This window comes from Furipterus horrens, unplaced genomic scaffold, assembly GCF_987537825.1.
Source record: "Furipterus horrens unplaced genomic scaffold, mFurHor1.1.pri manual_scaffold_3, whole genome shotgun sequence".
In the NCBI taxonomy this organism is placed as follows: Eukaryota; Metazoa; Chordata; class Mammalia; order Chiroptera; family Furipteridae; genus Furipterus; species Furipterus horrens.
In genome coordinates, this window is record NW_028327173.1 from 86,612,982 (window position 1) to 86,628,952 (window position 15,971).

The following is a 15,971-nucleotide window of genomic DNA, read 5'->3' on the forward strand; positions in this document are numbered from 1 at the left end:
CTCAACATGAGGTAGGTGGAGACTGTGATAAAGTCTTACTGTGTTTTAAAAAATGGCCCAGAAACTCCAGTATTTCCAATGAATATTTATCCTGGGTGAAAAAGTCTGAAGAGAAATCAACTAAGCTTTCAATTCAAGAAGTTGGAATAAAAACAATTTGAAAAGTAGTAGAGTTCGATTAAAAAGTGATTGAAACATTTGATAAATGGAAAAGATTTTTTCTTGTGAACAATGAGCTGGTCAAGCAAGGCATCTTTGTGTTCAATTCCTCATGTCTCCTAGGATATAAAAGGCAGCAAGACATAAGAAAAAGAGTTCAGACATTAGACCTAGAGAGGCCTGGGCTCAAACTCCTCCCAGGCTTATCATTCCAGAATGCCTGGCTTTGAGAAAATTACTGAGCCCACATTTCCTTATCTATAAATGAAATAGTTGTCATACTCATGTCTCAGATGCTATGAATTTATTATCCCATTCAATTTGCCCCCAGATTCTGAAAAGTATTATTTGTTTTACTAATTTTTAAAAAAAATATGCTTTATTGATTATGCTGTTAGAGTTGTCCCAATTTCTTTTCCCTTTGTTCCCCTCCACTCAGTGACCCCCCACCTCCTCCAGTTGTCCCCCCTTTAGTCCATGTCCATTGGTTGTGCATATAGTTCTTCTCAACCTCTTCCTGTCTACTCCACTCCCTCCTACTATGCTTAATTCCTGCATCATCTCCCTCCCTTTTCCTCCTTCCCCCTCTCTGCTGACCCCCCTCTACTGACCTCCCCCCAATATGTTCCCCATATCTACAGTTCTTTTTCCACTCCCATTGTCTACTTAGTTTGCCTTTATTTTGATGCTCTAGCTTCTATTGTTGGTTGTTGTGATACAGTTTTCATTTTAATGTTCATAGTTTTGACCCTCCTTCTTCTAAACCAGTCCCTTTAACATCTCATATAACAGTGGTTTGGATCTAATGAACTCCTTCAGTTTTTGTCCTGGAAGTACTTTCTCTGCCCTTCTATTCTGAATGACAGTTTCGCTGGACAGAGTATTTGTGGCTGTAGGTTTTTGATTTTCATTACTTTGAATATTTCTTGCCAGTCCCTTCTTGCCTGCAGAGTCTCCTTTGAGAAATCAGCTGATACTCTAATTGGGACCCCTTTCTACATGATTCTTTTCTTCTCTCTTGCTGCGTTTAAGATTCTCTCTTTATCTTTAATTTTTGACATTTTGATTATAATGTGTCTTGGAGTGGTTCTCCCTGGGTCCAGTTTTTCTGGAACTCTCTGTGCTTCCTGGACCTGTAAGTCTATTTCCTTCCCTAAGTTAGGGAAGTTCTGCTTCATCATTTTTTCATGTAATTTTTCAATTTCTAGTTCTTCTTCACCTTCTGGCAACCCTATAATTCAAATGTTCATTCGCTTACAGCTGTCCCAGAGGTTTCTGAGCCTCTCCTCATATTCCTCACTTTTTGTTTCCTCTTTCTGCACTGGTTAACTGGTTGTTCCTTCCCTATGTTCCGATTTGTTGATTTGATCTCTGGTTTTCTTTCCCTCACCACTTGTCTCGTATGTATTTTCATTCACTTCAGTATGACTAGCCTTCATTCCCTACCTGTCTTGTTCAAAATCTTTTGTTAATTCTGTAAGCTGCCTTATGACTATAGCTCTGAACTGAGCCTCAGAACGATTTCCTATTTGTTCATCGGTTAGGTCCTGTATTTGCTGTCTGGTGAGCTGCGTTACCGGGATCTCAATTATGATCTGTGTCATCCTGACAGTTTTGTGTTTACCTTTGCTTCCTGGACGGGGCTGTCACACCTCTTACGCTATAGGAGGTGGAGCCCCGTGTATCGTCACTACCAGGTGACCCTCCTCACCACACTGTGGCGCTTTGTGTGGGGGCAGGGGTCCTAGATGGATTCCTGCTGTTACTCTCTGCTGAGAGACTGGGAGCCTCTTCCTCTGTCCCCACGCCCTCTGGGCCTCATAGTCCAAGGCAATGGGGGTCTGCCTTCCCCAGCATTAGAATTGTGAGTTGATGGGTCTCGACTGCCGCCGGGAGTGCTCCCCTGGCAGTTTTGCTGTCCGTCACTGCAGCTGCCACCAGCAGCGCAGCTTGATCTCTCAGCCACTGTTTTGCTCCTCCTACCCATCCGGAAGAGCACCACTGGGTTATAACTTCATACGTTGGACTTCCCTGTAGTTTTATTTTCTGGAACCTCTGGTTATTTCTGGTTTTGCGGTAGTTGTAGTCCTTCTTAGCTGTGGAGGGAGACAGAGCGTGTCAGTCTAAGCCTCCATCTTGGCCAGAAGTCCTGTTTTACTAATTTTTGCTTCCTTCTCATTCTATAGACAAGGAAATGGGTTCAGAGCGGTTAAAATTCCAGAGCAAGAAGTTGCCTAGATGTTGTACCCCAATGCATTCACTTATTATCCAGTGTACCAGCTTCCATCTACATAAGATGGGATAGGAAAACACAGTCCAGCAGGGTTCATGTGACGGTCAGATAAGAAAATGTGTTTGAAGTGTCAAGATGATATTAATTAGATCCCTTTTTATTTCTTTTAATAAATGTTTATGAATAAATAAGTATACTCAGGTATCTGTATTTTTTAAAATCATGTTTTAATTATAAACCCTTTGTTTAATGATGATGATTACTCAGTCAAAAAGCTGATGATTATTTCAGCTCTTTTGAGTAAAGACATTGCTGGGGAAAGTTCAGCATTAGAAAGGCAGAGCCAAGCACTGCCCTTTACCAGGTGGCAGCACATCCCACTGGCTGGAAAGGCTTGAGAAGCAGGGAAGAGCCTTTGAAGTCCTTTTGAGGTTTAATGGGAATTACATTAGTTAATCAAGGGAAAAAAAACTGGAAAGAAAATATTTTTACAAGAATTATTGAAAGGTTAAAAAATGTATTTAGCACAAATGTTTTCATTAGACTTTTAACCTTTCCTAATAATCAATGTAGCTTCAGTGCCCTGGATGGATGCTAGTAGTAGGACATTAGTCCTCTGGAAGGGAAAGAACCTTGAGGACCTGCAAGAGGGGAGAGTCACAAGATGGACAAGACCAAGACTCAGCCCAGATTTTGAGTCGTTGCTCTGCCTCTTATTAGCTGTGTGACTTCAGCCAAAACCTGTACACTCTTGTGACTCTGTGGCAGAGATTGATATCTTCCTCAAATCATTTTCCTCCCCTCTGGCACATTCTGACTAATGGAATGAACATGGAAGGCACATAAGGCATATCCAGGCCTGGCCTGTTGAAAGCTCCATGAGCCCCTCCCCCTCTCTCTTTCTCTATCTGCTGATGAGGAGCAGAAGGCTCTGAGCACCTAGAAAAGGTCAGAGCCAGAGATGGAAGGGCACTGGCTCTCAAAATGCTACATGAAAGGCAACCATACCAGGAGTGGTCTATAGGTGTGACTAAGTAGGAAATAAACTTGTATTATGTTGAGTCACTGATAAGTCTGTTACCACATCTAGTGTTACCTTTACTAACACAGATTCATTTTCTTTGTTGACAGCATGAGGGTGATAATAGTCTTAGTTGTTATAAGGCTCAAAAGAAATAATATGTAGTCATGCATCATTTAACGATGTGGTTGCATTCTGAGAAATGCATCATTAGGTGGTTTCATTGTTGTCCTAACATGATACAGTACATGTACACACATGTAGATGGTATAGCCTACTATACACCTAGGCTCTATGGTATAGCCTATTGCTCCTAGGCTACAAACCTGTGTGGCATGTTACTGTACTGAATACTGCAGACAATTATAGCACAATGGTAAGTATTTGTATATCTAAACATAGATATAGAAAAGATACAGTAAAAATACATTATAAAAGATAAAAATGATACACTTACCATGCATGGAGTTGCAGGACAGGTGGTTGCCCTAGGTGAGTCAGTGAAGGAGTGCTGAGTGAATGTGAAGACCCAGGACATTACTGTACACTACAGCAGACTTTATAGACACTGTACACTAAATTTACTAAAAAAACTTTCTTCAATAATAAATTAAGCTTAGCTACCATAACATTTTTCTTTATAAAATTTAAAAAATGTATAAAGTAGAAAAATTACAGTAAATAATGCTTGTGCTATAGACCTTGTGCCAGCTACAATGTCACTAGGCAATAGGAATTTTTCAGCTCCATTATAACCTATGGGACTATCATTGTATTGTGTATATGGTCTGTTATTGACCAAAAGATTATTATGTAGCACATGACTGTACAGGAAATCACTGCAGAAACTCTAAAAGCCTTCATTATGAATCTTAATCAGCCTACTCACAGACTAATGACACCCAATCAGACCCACAGGTTTTCTTTCCTGGGTCAATACTGGGCCAGGCTCTCCCCAGAAGAAGGAGACCTGGAACCACAAGCCACCACCTCAATTTCTGTCATGGACACTGTTGATGTCCAAGATGACACCATATAACCCACTTTTGCTTCTTCCTAGTGGATGATGGAGAGCAGGTTGTGCTCTTCCCACTCATCCCCTGTGGTACATACAAATCCATGTTAAAATTCTTCTCTGCTACCTGGAATTTCACCTTTCACTCTCCTCTCCAAAAAAAGTCATCACATACTTACTGTGGAAAATTTAGAATAAAAATATCTATGCAATAAAGATCATTATTAATATCATGACATATTTCCTAAGTATCCCTGGCTGGTTTGGGTCAGTGGATTGAGCGTCGGCCTGCGAGCTAAGTGTCGCTGGTTCGATCTTCCAGTCAGGGCACATCAGAGAAGGAAAACTCTGACTCCAAAAAACCTCCGCTGCCTTGCGGCATACCTCTTCAGGGGAAAGGCTAAGGGAGTAAACCCCGACAGAAAATCCGGAGCCGGAGTCCCTAAGGCGGTTTGACGTTGTAGTCAACACCGGCAACTCCTGCGGCGCACCTGAAGCCAAGCTGTATTAACTCCGTCTTTCCCTTGGATCCTTCAGCTGCGAAGAGAGGGGGGGTCTGCTGCATGGGCAACAGCAGACCCTCCATATCACCCTGCCCAGGCTCTGTAGCTTCAGCTTCACTGGAGAGGACACTCCAGCGTCATCGCAAGATGTCGATTCAACACAGGAGGAGACAGATACCGTGTCACTCCCGAGTTGGACTGCACAACCATTCTCGGCGGTGCAGATAGACTCTTAAGAAGCTACACCATCGTCTCTCGAGACGGACGGCTGCCGATGATGATGATTTCCTAAGATAAGTATATTTTACTATAGTTGAGAACATAATATGCACATGATTTTGTATCTTGCATTGTGTTTTTTTGCTTGTCATTATCATAAGCATTTTCCATGTCACTAAAAATTATTTATTAAATATTACTTTCAGTAGTTCCATAGTATTTTATTGTAAGGATGTACCATAATTTTCCTAACCAATTCCTTTTTCTTGAATAGTTAGTTTTTTTGTGTTACAATAAATACTATAGTGGAGTGGCCAAGATGGAGGCATAGGTAGACATACTTTGCCTTCTTGCAAAACCACAAGAAGGAGCACAGCTAATCAATTAGAACTGCCAGGAAACAGAACTGTATGGAAATCTGACAACCAAGGATTTAAAGAAGAAATATTCATCCAGACAAGTAGGAGGGGCAGTGATGGGGAGCTGGGGTGGAGAGGACATGATGTGGTGGAGAAAAGGTGATGGTGGTAAGGCAGCAATGGTGACCAGAAGAATTGGTGGTCCCACGTTCATGTGTGTTGGATAAAACAGTTAAGGACACCTGGGGAGTGACCCCAGCCCCAGGCCAGACCATGCAGCCCAGGGTTCCAGTGCTGGGAAAATAAAGCCTCATGGTTTCTGGCAGTGAAACCCAGTAGGGGTTGGGGAAGCAGAAGAAAGTGCCCATCTCTCAGAAGTGTCTGTTTGGAGAGTCCCCATGGTCCTGAAAGGCACTCAAGCACACAAGTCTGGGAACCACCACCAGGGAAGCAGCTAGGAGGTGCCAGTCACATATGGGAAGTGGGTGAAAGTGACTGTAAAAGGGGCGAGTGCTGAGCAAGTGGCAGTGTTCCCTTTCTGACCCCTTCCACACATAGAGAGCCTCAAAGTGGTAAAACAGGTTGCCCCACACTGATTAATACCTAAGGCTCTGCCCCTTACAACATAACAGGTGCATCCAGACAGGGAGTCAAAACAGCTCTACTTCATACATAGAAACAAACACAGGGAGGCTTCCAAATTAAGGAGACAAATAAATATGGCCCAAGTGAAAGAACAGATCAAAACTCCAGGAAAAGAACTAAGCAAAAAGGAGATAGCCAACCTATCAGATGCAGAGTTCAAAACACTGGTGATAAGGATGATCAAAGAAATGATTGAGTACACAAAAGCATAAGGAAAGAAATGAAGGTTACCCTAAGTGAAACGAAGACAAATTCATAGGGAACCAATAGTGAATGGAAAGAGGCCAGGGTTCAAAACAATGAATTGGAACATAAGGAAGACATAAACAATCAACCAGTACAAAAATGAAGAAACAAGAATTCAAAAAAATGAGAAGAGGATAAGACTCTAGGACATATCCAAATGTGCCAACATCCAAATCATAGGGATGCCAGAAGGAGAACAGGAAGAGCAAGAAATTGAATACTTATTTGAAAAAATGAAAGAAAAATTCCCTAATTTGGTGAAGGAAATAGACATACAAGTCCAGGGAGTACAGAGAGTCCCAAACAAGTTGGAACCAAAGAGGACCACACTGAGACACATCATAATCAAAATGCCAAGGGCTAAAGATAAAGAGAGAATCTTAAAAGCAGCAAGAGAAAAGAAGAGAGTTACCTACAAAGAGGTTCCCATAAGACTGTCAGCTGATTACACAAAAGAAACTTTGCAGGCAAGAAGGGGTTGGCAAGAAGTATTCAAAGGGATGAAGAGCAAGGGCCTACAGCCAAGATTATGCTATCCAGCAACGTTATCATTTAGGGTGGAAGGGCAGATAAAGTGCTCCCCAGACAAGGTAAAGCTAAAGGAGTTCATCATCACTAAGCCCTTATTATATGAAGTGTTAAAGGGATTTATTTAAGAAAAAGAAAAGGACCAGTGCTATGAATAGTAAAATGACAACAAACTCACAACTATCAACAACTGAATCTAAAAAACAAAAACTAAGCAAACAACTAGAACAGGAGTAGAATAACAGATACGAAGACCATATGGAGGGTTATCAGTGGGGAGGGGGAAGGGGAAGAATGTGGTAAAAGGTATAAGGATTAAGAACCATAATTTATAGGTACAAAACAGACAGGGGACATTAAGAATAGTAAAGGAAATGGAGATGCCAAAGAACTTATATGTGTGACCCATGGATATGAATTAAGTAGGGGGTATTGCTGGAGTGAAGTGGGGTACCAGAAGGTGGGGGAAAAAGGGAAAAAATTGGGACAACTGTAATAGCATAATCCATAAAATACACTAAAAGAAAGTTCTACAGTGACCGTATCCGTAGATTTTGGATTGCTTCCTTTGCAGCCTAAATTCTTTCAGGTTTTAGCTCTGGTAGAAAGCCATTGCATGTATTAGACACAACTTGGCTCCTGGAATGGAATAGTATGGGGAGATCCACTGTGAGACCTGGGTTACAAGAGGCCCTGGGTAAGGGAGGAGAGAACCCTGAAGGATATTGGGGGGCAATTCTTTTCTGCATGAGCTAGGGAGAGGTGCTCAGCTTCTTGAGCATGAGGGACAATGGAGGGTCCTACTTCCAGTTCCCTTTGAGGGTCAGGTCAGCCATTTTTCTTGAGAGAGTCTGAGCTCATGTCTCATGAACCAATGGCTGCACTGCCAGGCCTCACTTCTTGAGTGTTATTCTTTTTTTATTTTGACCCACACCTGAATATTTCAACAGATTGAACTATAATTAACATACCATAACAATTATTCTTTTAGTGTTCAATTAAGTGATTTTAATATAATCACGCAGTTGTAGAACTATCACCACCATCTAATCCCAAAACATTTTTATCAGCCCCCCAAAAGAAACTCATACCCCTTAACTGTCACTCTCCCATTGTCTCCTCCTCCTAAACTCTTGCAACAACTAATTTACTTTCCTTCTCCATGGATTTGCTTATTCTAGATTTTATATAAATAAAATTTATAATATGTATCCTTTTGTTCCGGTTTCTTTCACTTAGCATGTTGTTTTCAAGGTTCATCTATGCTGTGGCAGGTATCAGTACTTAATTTTTTATGGCTAAATAATATTTCATTGCATGGATATACCACCTTTGTTTATCCATTCTTCACTGATACATGTTAGGGTTGTTTTACTTTTTAGCTATTATGAATAATGCTGATATGAACATTTGTGTTCAAGTTATTGTGTAGGTATATATTTTCAATTCTCTTGGGTATATACCGAGGAGTGGGATTGCTGTTTAACTCTATGCATAACCTAGTAAAGAATCACCAAACAGATTTTTCATTCCCATATAACAACTGAGATAAGACCATTATTACCAGCATGTATAAAGGTTTCAATGTCTCTACATCCTCAACACTTGTTATTTACCCATCTTTTTGATTATAGCCATCCTGGTAGGTATGAAGTGGTTTCTCATTGTAGTTTTGACTTGTGTTATTTTAATGATTAGTGATGTTCAACATTTCTTTTTGTGCCTGTTATCCATTTGTATGTCTTCTTTAGAGAAATGTATATTCAAATCCTTTGCTCATTTAAAATTTTGGTTATTTGTCTTATTGTTGAATTGTAAGAATTCTTTATATATTCTGGATTTTAGACTGATCATATGTAAGATTTTCAAATATTTTTTCCCATTCTGTGAGTTGTCTTGTCACTTTCTTGGTGGCATCTTTTTTTTTTTCTTTTTTTAATTTTTATTTTTGGTTATTCAATTACAGTTGTCCCATTTTTCCCTCATTGCTCCCCCCTCCCAGTCCATCCCTTCTCCCACAATTATATCCCTCCCCGTTGTCCATGTCCATGAGTCATTCATATACATTCCTTGACTAGACCCTTCCCTTACTTATCCCCCTTCTCTCCCTCCCCCCTCCCCCCTACTGACAACTATTCTAGTCTTTGCCTATTTAGTTCGTTTGTTTGTGTTGCTCTTTAGTTTCCTGTATTGGGTGATATCATATGGTATTTTGCTTTCTTTGCCTGGCTTATTTCACTAAGCATAATTCTCTTGAAACACAAGCATATTACATTTTGATGAAGTTTGATTTATTACATTTTTCTTTTGTTTGTACTTTTGATGTTCTGTCTAATCCAAGATCACAAAGATTTACTTTTGTTTTCTTCTAAGAGTTTCATAGTCCTACTACTTGCAGTTAAGTTTCTGATTCACTTTGAGTTACTTTTGTATATTGTATGAGATACAGGCCCAAATTCATTTTGTGTGTGTGTAGATATCCAGTATCCAGTTATCCCAACACCATTTGTTGAAAACACTATTCTTTCCTCATTGGGTTGTCTTGGCTCCTTGTTGAAAATCAACTACCTATAAATATATGAATATATTTCTGGACTCTCAATATATTTTTAGCCTTATGCCAGTACCACACTGTCTTGATTAGTGTAGATTTGTCATAAATTTTGAAGTTGTAAAGTCTGTGTCTTCCACCATTGGTCCTTTTCAAGATTGTTTTGGTTATTTTGGGTCTCTGGCATCTCTATATGAATTTAGGAACCATTTACCAATTTATGCAAAAAAAAAATGCAGCTGGGATTTTGATAGGGATTGTGTTGATTATGTAGACCAATTTGGGAAGTATTGCCATCTTAACATTACTTAGTCTTCCACAATGTTATTCTTAAAAAGAAAACAAACCACAAACCTCAACAGTTACTTAACTCACATAACCAACAATTAAGTTTTCCTGCAATGTGGATAGCTCCTATTTCTTCTAACTACTTTTTAAAATAAAATGCTTTGCCTTATAAATGATTTATCTTTTACCACACAAGCTCAAATATGTATATATCTTTATTAGACTATAATGACTCTGTTTTAGTAAAGCTATTAGGGGTAAATACCATGTAAATTTACTTAAAAGATGGAAAAACCAAGGCAAAAAACATTCAAACTGTTGTCCAACTTGCCACAAAAGAACAGCTGAATGGATCTGTGCTAAAATGAGAGGCTCTTGGTTCTTACACTACTATGCTCTCCCAGAGTGTTAGCAAGAGCTGATTTCCCATCTCAACTGCACTCCATCCCTCTGCCTTTCTTTGCACGCAATTTTTGAATACAGTACATAATTTCTCTGATTCTGTTGTCTCTTCTTTATAATAGTGATGTGATCCAGGTGCCCTGGTGACCTCATGGGCCTGTGTCTGTAATATGAGTCACATTTAGTTTTAATGACAAATTACAGTTGCCTGAGCCCCACCCACCTTGGTCTGGCTGCCAGAAACTAACGCCCTTCAAAGTGTATCCCACTTGTTTCTGTGTGTCCCTAGAGAGTGCTTCACTTGCCCAGAGCCAGTCTGTCAGCTGCAGTTACCTGCTCCATCACATCTGCTGCTGTTGTCCTTCTGCACCTGTACCCCATCCCCACCACACCTCACCTAATTTCTGCTAGCCCTCCAGGAGACCTCAGCCGTTGGATTGCCAAAGTCAAGCAAGGGTGCTTGCTGTTTGAGGATTCATTTAAGTCTCCCTGTCCTGTGGGCACCACAATAATTACGTTTCTATATAGACTAAGAGAATGATCTCCACTCTAAATACAGCAAGCAACTCAGTCCCGGAGTTTCTCTGCATCATTCCTGAGAAATCCTGTAAGCCTCAGGCCCTTTTATTCCTAGCCATCCTCCAAACGGATTGAAGCGCTTAGATAAAGAGAAGCCAGCATCCCATCCATACCATTCTCCTCTACTTTTTGTGATCTCCACCTCACACCAACCTCCTCCTACCTCCCAGGTTTCCAAACAGAAGCTTGAATGAATGCAAGAAAAGGAGGGGTAGGGGCCATCTCATGAACAGTGGCTGAGCACCTGCTCAAGGGGCAAACGTAAGTTTCTGATGGTTGAAAATGGTACCTATCCCCAAGAGGCATTATGAGGATTAATTGAAGTAATGCAAATAAAATACATTAAAATAATACAAAATAAAAACTAAAAAATTGACAAAAACCCCAAAGTTTTAAAATATCAAAGTTGACAAGATCCCTTTTCTGGCGGAAGGTACGCTTTCTAAATACTTCTCACTGCCCCAGTGGAAATTTGGGCCTGTGATTCCAGGAAAGACGCCTGAAGTGCCCCCTCCCCAACCCCTTCCTACGGACTTTAAGGCTCCTTAGAGTTCGGGGCACAGATTAGACTCACAGTCAGAATTCTTTCCTCCTCTGCTCTCCTGACAGGCACTTTGAGGTTGATGAACTATGTCTGTGGGTTTGGCCTGTTGGTGCCAGAACAGGGGGGCACAGCTTCTCCTCCCTACTTTCTGCCCAGGGCAGGAAGGGACGGTGGGTGTCCCAGCACACCCACCTTCTGCCCACAAGGCTAGAACATTTCAGTTCAGGGACTCCCTCTGACTTAGACCAAAAATAGAAACTGGTTTTATCCACCCCTGCACAAGGCCTTTTCCCACGACTCCTCCTCCCCAGAAATCCCTGAGAGTTGTTAACGAGCTAACCCCCGCCTCCTCCACCCCGCAGGCCCGGCCCCTCCCACTTTTCAGCTCAGCTGCTGTGCAAACACCAGGGAGCCCACGCACTCTCTTTTCCTTTAGCGTCTATTTCCGCACAGGTGCTGCGTCCAGGCATTCTGACAAAGCTGACCCCTTTCCAATGTGGCCAGACGCGGCCCTGCATAATCGCACTCTGCTGGCCACCTGCACCCCCGCGGCAGTCCCTGACCCTGTAGCAGGTGGGGCCCACTGCGAAACCTCCACAGCGTAGTGAGGACTCAAATGCCAAACTGAGTTATATCCTGTAAGGAAGTTGTGAGTCAGCAGCCTGGCAACGTGAGTTCTCAGTTCTCCTTCTGGTTTCATTTCAACGAGCAGTTATTGAATATCTGGTGTGTTCGCAGAAGTGTAACAAATGATTCTAGATGTTGGAATACAGTAGAAGAAGCACTCTGTGAACCGGTCCCCAAGGACACAGCTACCACAAGACACGGACCCCATCTCCGGTACTTCACAGTCCATGAGGTAATCGGACTGTGGAGCAACCGTGACACGTATAATGGTAAGAATGCGCACAAGGCACAGACGTAAAAAGGAGTAATTCTTTCAGGAGAGTCTTCAGGGAGGTGAAGTGTGAGCTGAGTTTTAGAAAATGAATACAAGTTTGCCATTTGGATAAGAGCAAAGAAGAGCATCCTGTTAGAGGAAACAGGGTCTGTAAACTTGCAGATGATGAACTAGAGCGGAATGTGACCAGGAAGAAACCTGACAGGAGCTTGATAACCCTGCTAATCTCCTGCACTCTTCACAGCCATCTTAAATAAGCAATCTAAGCAAAAATGGCGAGCTTGCTCCAAGACAAGTCTGTAACCCCCCACCCCCCTAACCTCCCCTCCTTTTAATCCCGTGTATTAACTGGAGCTGCCACTGGGCGGTGTGGGGCTTCTGGGACAAAGATTAATAAGTAGTCCAGAAGTCTGGGACAGAAACAAGAATAGGTAAAATCATAAAGGGTTTTTGAATGTCATGCTAAAGGGCTTAAAATTTATCCTGTAGGCTGGAGCTTGCAAGCTGGTGGCTGTGAGATGATTAAACCTGTTTTAAGTCTTATAAAGTTTGAAAAGTCAGCACCTTTCTAGCATCTCTTGGAAAAATCAGAAGATATGTTATAACTGGATTCATGATCCTGCAATGATCCAGGCATGGGCTCTAGGTTTGCCTCAGTCACCACCATTCCCTTCTGCCTCTGGGAACTTTCCTGGGTTCTGCGGGAATTTTGGCACGCCCTCTGCAGGCAACTGGGAGCCACTGGTTTTCGGTAGGAGAGTGTCCAATGGTAGCATGTGGATTGATAAAACTGGTAGGTGATTGAATTTGAGAGGAGGGGACAAGTAATGCCGGAAACAAGCCCCCCCACTCCAGGTCCAGGTGCACACATGAACACTTTAAAATGGTAAAATGGCTTTCTCTTCCTCAATACTTTCAGTTATTAGGTTTCTTAAGACTTCTTTATTCTGTCAAGATTTATTTATGTTCAATTTAAAGATTATTTCTTTTTGTGGGGGAGTACAAATATCATTTTTCCTAAGTTTCACTTCTTCCTTCAATCTCCCTCTCTCCCCTGAGAGCTGGAGCTGGATTGTGGCCTAAGGAGAATATCAAATCCTGGACCACTGATTTTCTGACCTTAGAGGGCGCCTTGTGTTCGTACCCCATAGAACTGTGCCATATTCTTTTTATGTCCAACAAACACCTATTAGTTAACTGGAAGAAAAAGAGGGAATTGTAGGGGGACATGTGGTAGAGGGAATAAAAGAAAAGGACCCTCACTGACCCCAGAGCTAGATGTAATCCACTGCAAATCCCTTTCCAAGTTATAATAATGGCTTACAGATAAGAGAAAGTGAAAAACCCTGAATTCCATTGCTTCCTCCAACAGCTGCTCCCCTCCATTGCTGGGTGACCCACCTAGAGTTGCTCTGAGTCTCCAGTTCTACAGAAGGATGGAAGAAAGATTATATAATGCCGATCAAGTGCCAAGCAGGTGAAAAGTAAGTAGTATTAGTTGTCTGGCAATTGATCTAGCCAGGCTTTCTCTTTACTGCTAGAGCTAATTTCATTCACAGGTACCATGTTATTTACTAATTCAATCATCTCTTTTAGTGCCACTTCTCAACATTGTCCTTTTAAGTAAAATAATGTTCTCTTGCATGTGTCTTAGTTACAAATGTCAGCTGAGATAGAAATCAAGGTTTGAGATTTCCTGCCAGGTATTTGCTCTCCCTGACTCAGATGTGCATGGCTGTTGGCAATCAGTTTTCATGTCCAGCTGTGGTGTATTGAGTGGGTGGGCAGAGGCTCACTCATTCATTTAGCAAGCATTCTGTTCTAGGGTGGGTTCTCAAGGAGGCAGATAGTGAATATCTTATTGGGGAGCTGAAGAAAATACTGGTTGTGAAGTCAGGAAATAAGGCAGAGGAAGGAAGGCACCCAATAAAGGTTCGTTGTCGAGTCAGCTGCCCATTTGGGGACTTCATCGTGCTGGGAAACTTTGGGATCCAGTATAGAACACATGCCTCAGAGTTATCCCACACAGAGGGTGAGAAAGCTGGGATATTTGTAAATCAACTCCCATCCATCATTGACTGAGGACTGCTTCCAGGGAGCACGAATTTCCTGGAATTTCTGCCCTGCTGCTGAAATAGGCAAAACAGGCTTAAGTGGCCAGAGAAAGTGCTCAGCCAAGGGAATGCAGGTGCTCGCAGCTGGAAGTTGGTCCAGTCCAGGCTAAAATGATGAGGACAAGAGGTGGGGCAATGACAACATCTGCTACCTAGTCTTTGAGGACTTTCTGTGTGTAAAGCAGTCATATAATGGTTACTGAGGTGGATTTTTGTCTGTCTTCACAGCGAGGTGGACTTTTGTCTATCTTCACAGAGCTTAGAGCTTACTGGAGGAGATAAATAAGAAACCAGACAGTGCCCAAAATATGGGATATTTTGTGATGGTAGAAAATAGACATGTGTCAAAGAGGGCCTCCTGAGAAGGTAACATCATATCTAGACCTGCTTTCGAACTGGAAATTTTTCCAGTTGGGAGAAGCAGCAGTACAAATGTCCTGAGGAAAGTGAGTTTGTGGCAAACTTTGAGAAACTACAAGAAATTTGGTATGTCTGGATTATAGACTTCAAGGTGAGGGTACTGAAGAAAGAGCCAGATGATGGAGAACTTGGAAAACTATTTGAACAGTTTCTAGAGACATTTTCTTCTCAAGACCAAATCTACTTCCAATTACTATTTCAAGTCCTTAAAGCTTCCTGTCTATTTTATATTTTAATCTTGTATGCAACCTTTTCTCACGTACATACCTTTTAAATATTTTAAATAGAAAATCTGGCAAAGATTTATTTGATTTTTTTACATATTAAATTAACATATAATTGGCAAATTATTCTTGTTCTTAAATTCAATGGCTGGTTCAGGCAGTATTTATAAAGAGCCCTGCCCTTAAGATACTCAAAATATGTAACGGGATGCAGCATATTGTATTTTTCAAAGATAGTTACAATGATACGTCTTAACCCACCCTCTTTTTACAACAAGATTTGACACTCCTCCCAATGAGAGCTGAGCCTTGTGTTTCTTACCCATGAATTTGGATGGGCTTGTGACTGCTGTGGTATTGATACTATATGACTTTTGAGGCTAAATCATCAAAGGCAAGTCTCTCTTTGGTTTTTTAGGGAGCTTGCCTTTGGAGCCCTGAGCTCCCATGTAAGAATTCTGTGGCCACCGTGCTGTGAGGAAGCCCAGGTCACATGGAGAGGTCATGTCTCGTAGTTCTGGCCTACAGCCCCAGTTGAGGTTCCAGCTGATGGCTAACATCAACTGACAGCCATGACACAAATGAATTCTTGTGATTTCTGGACCTAGCCATTGAGTTAACCCTGCCCAGCGTTTGAGCCCTCGCACCTGATGTTCCCAACCTCGTGGAGCAGAGATAAGCCATCCCCACACAGCCCCTTCCTAATTCTTGGCCCACAGAATCGATAAGCATAGTGTGGACAAAAATGATGCCACATACTAAACCTAACAGGCTCAGGGAAGGCCTACATGATGGCCTTACAAACTCAGAGACCAAAAGGAACCACATAAGATGGTCCGAAATTAAAACTCCATAACTAAAAGTGAATCATGGAGGGTAATCATGTCCTAGGCCTGGAGCTTCTTTGACAAAGGTCAATCTTTACCTTACTTGAGCCTGTCTGTTGTCTTTTTACATCAATGATAACATACCTTTGAAATGTCAGAGTAATCCCCTTTTCCAGACCTCTTAGGACACAAC

The 15,971-nt window shown here is 41.7% G+C and overlaps 1 long non-coding RNA gene across 1 annotated transcript; it reads right to left on the reverse strand.

Moving 5' to 3' along the window:
* Nucleotides 1-1,361: 1,361 nt before the first annotated feature.
* Nucleotides 1,362-11,538, reverse strand: LOC150015446 (uncharacterized). The gene is made up of 3 exons (XR_016509998.1): nt 11,323-11,538; nt 3,871-3,988; nt 1,362-2,255 (listed from the first exon to the last, which is right to left on the reverse strand). It is a non-coding gene; the product is annotated as an uncharacterized LOC150015446 (long non-coding RNA).
* Nucleotides 11,539-15,971: the final 4,433 nt, after the last annotated feature.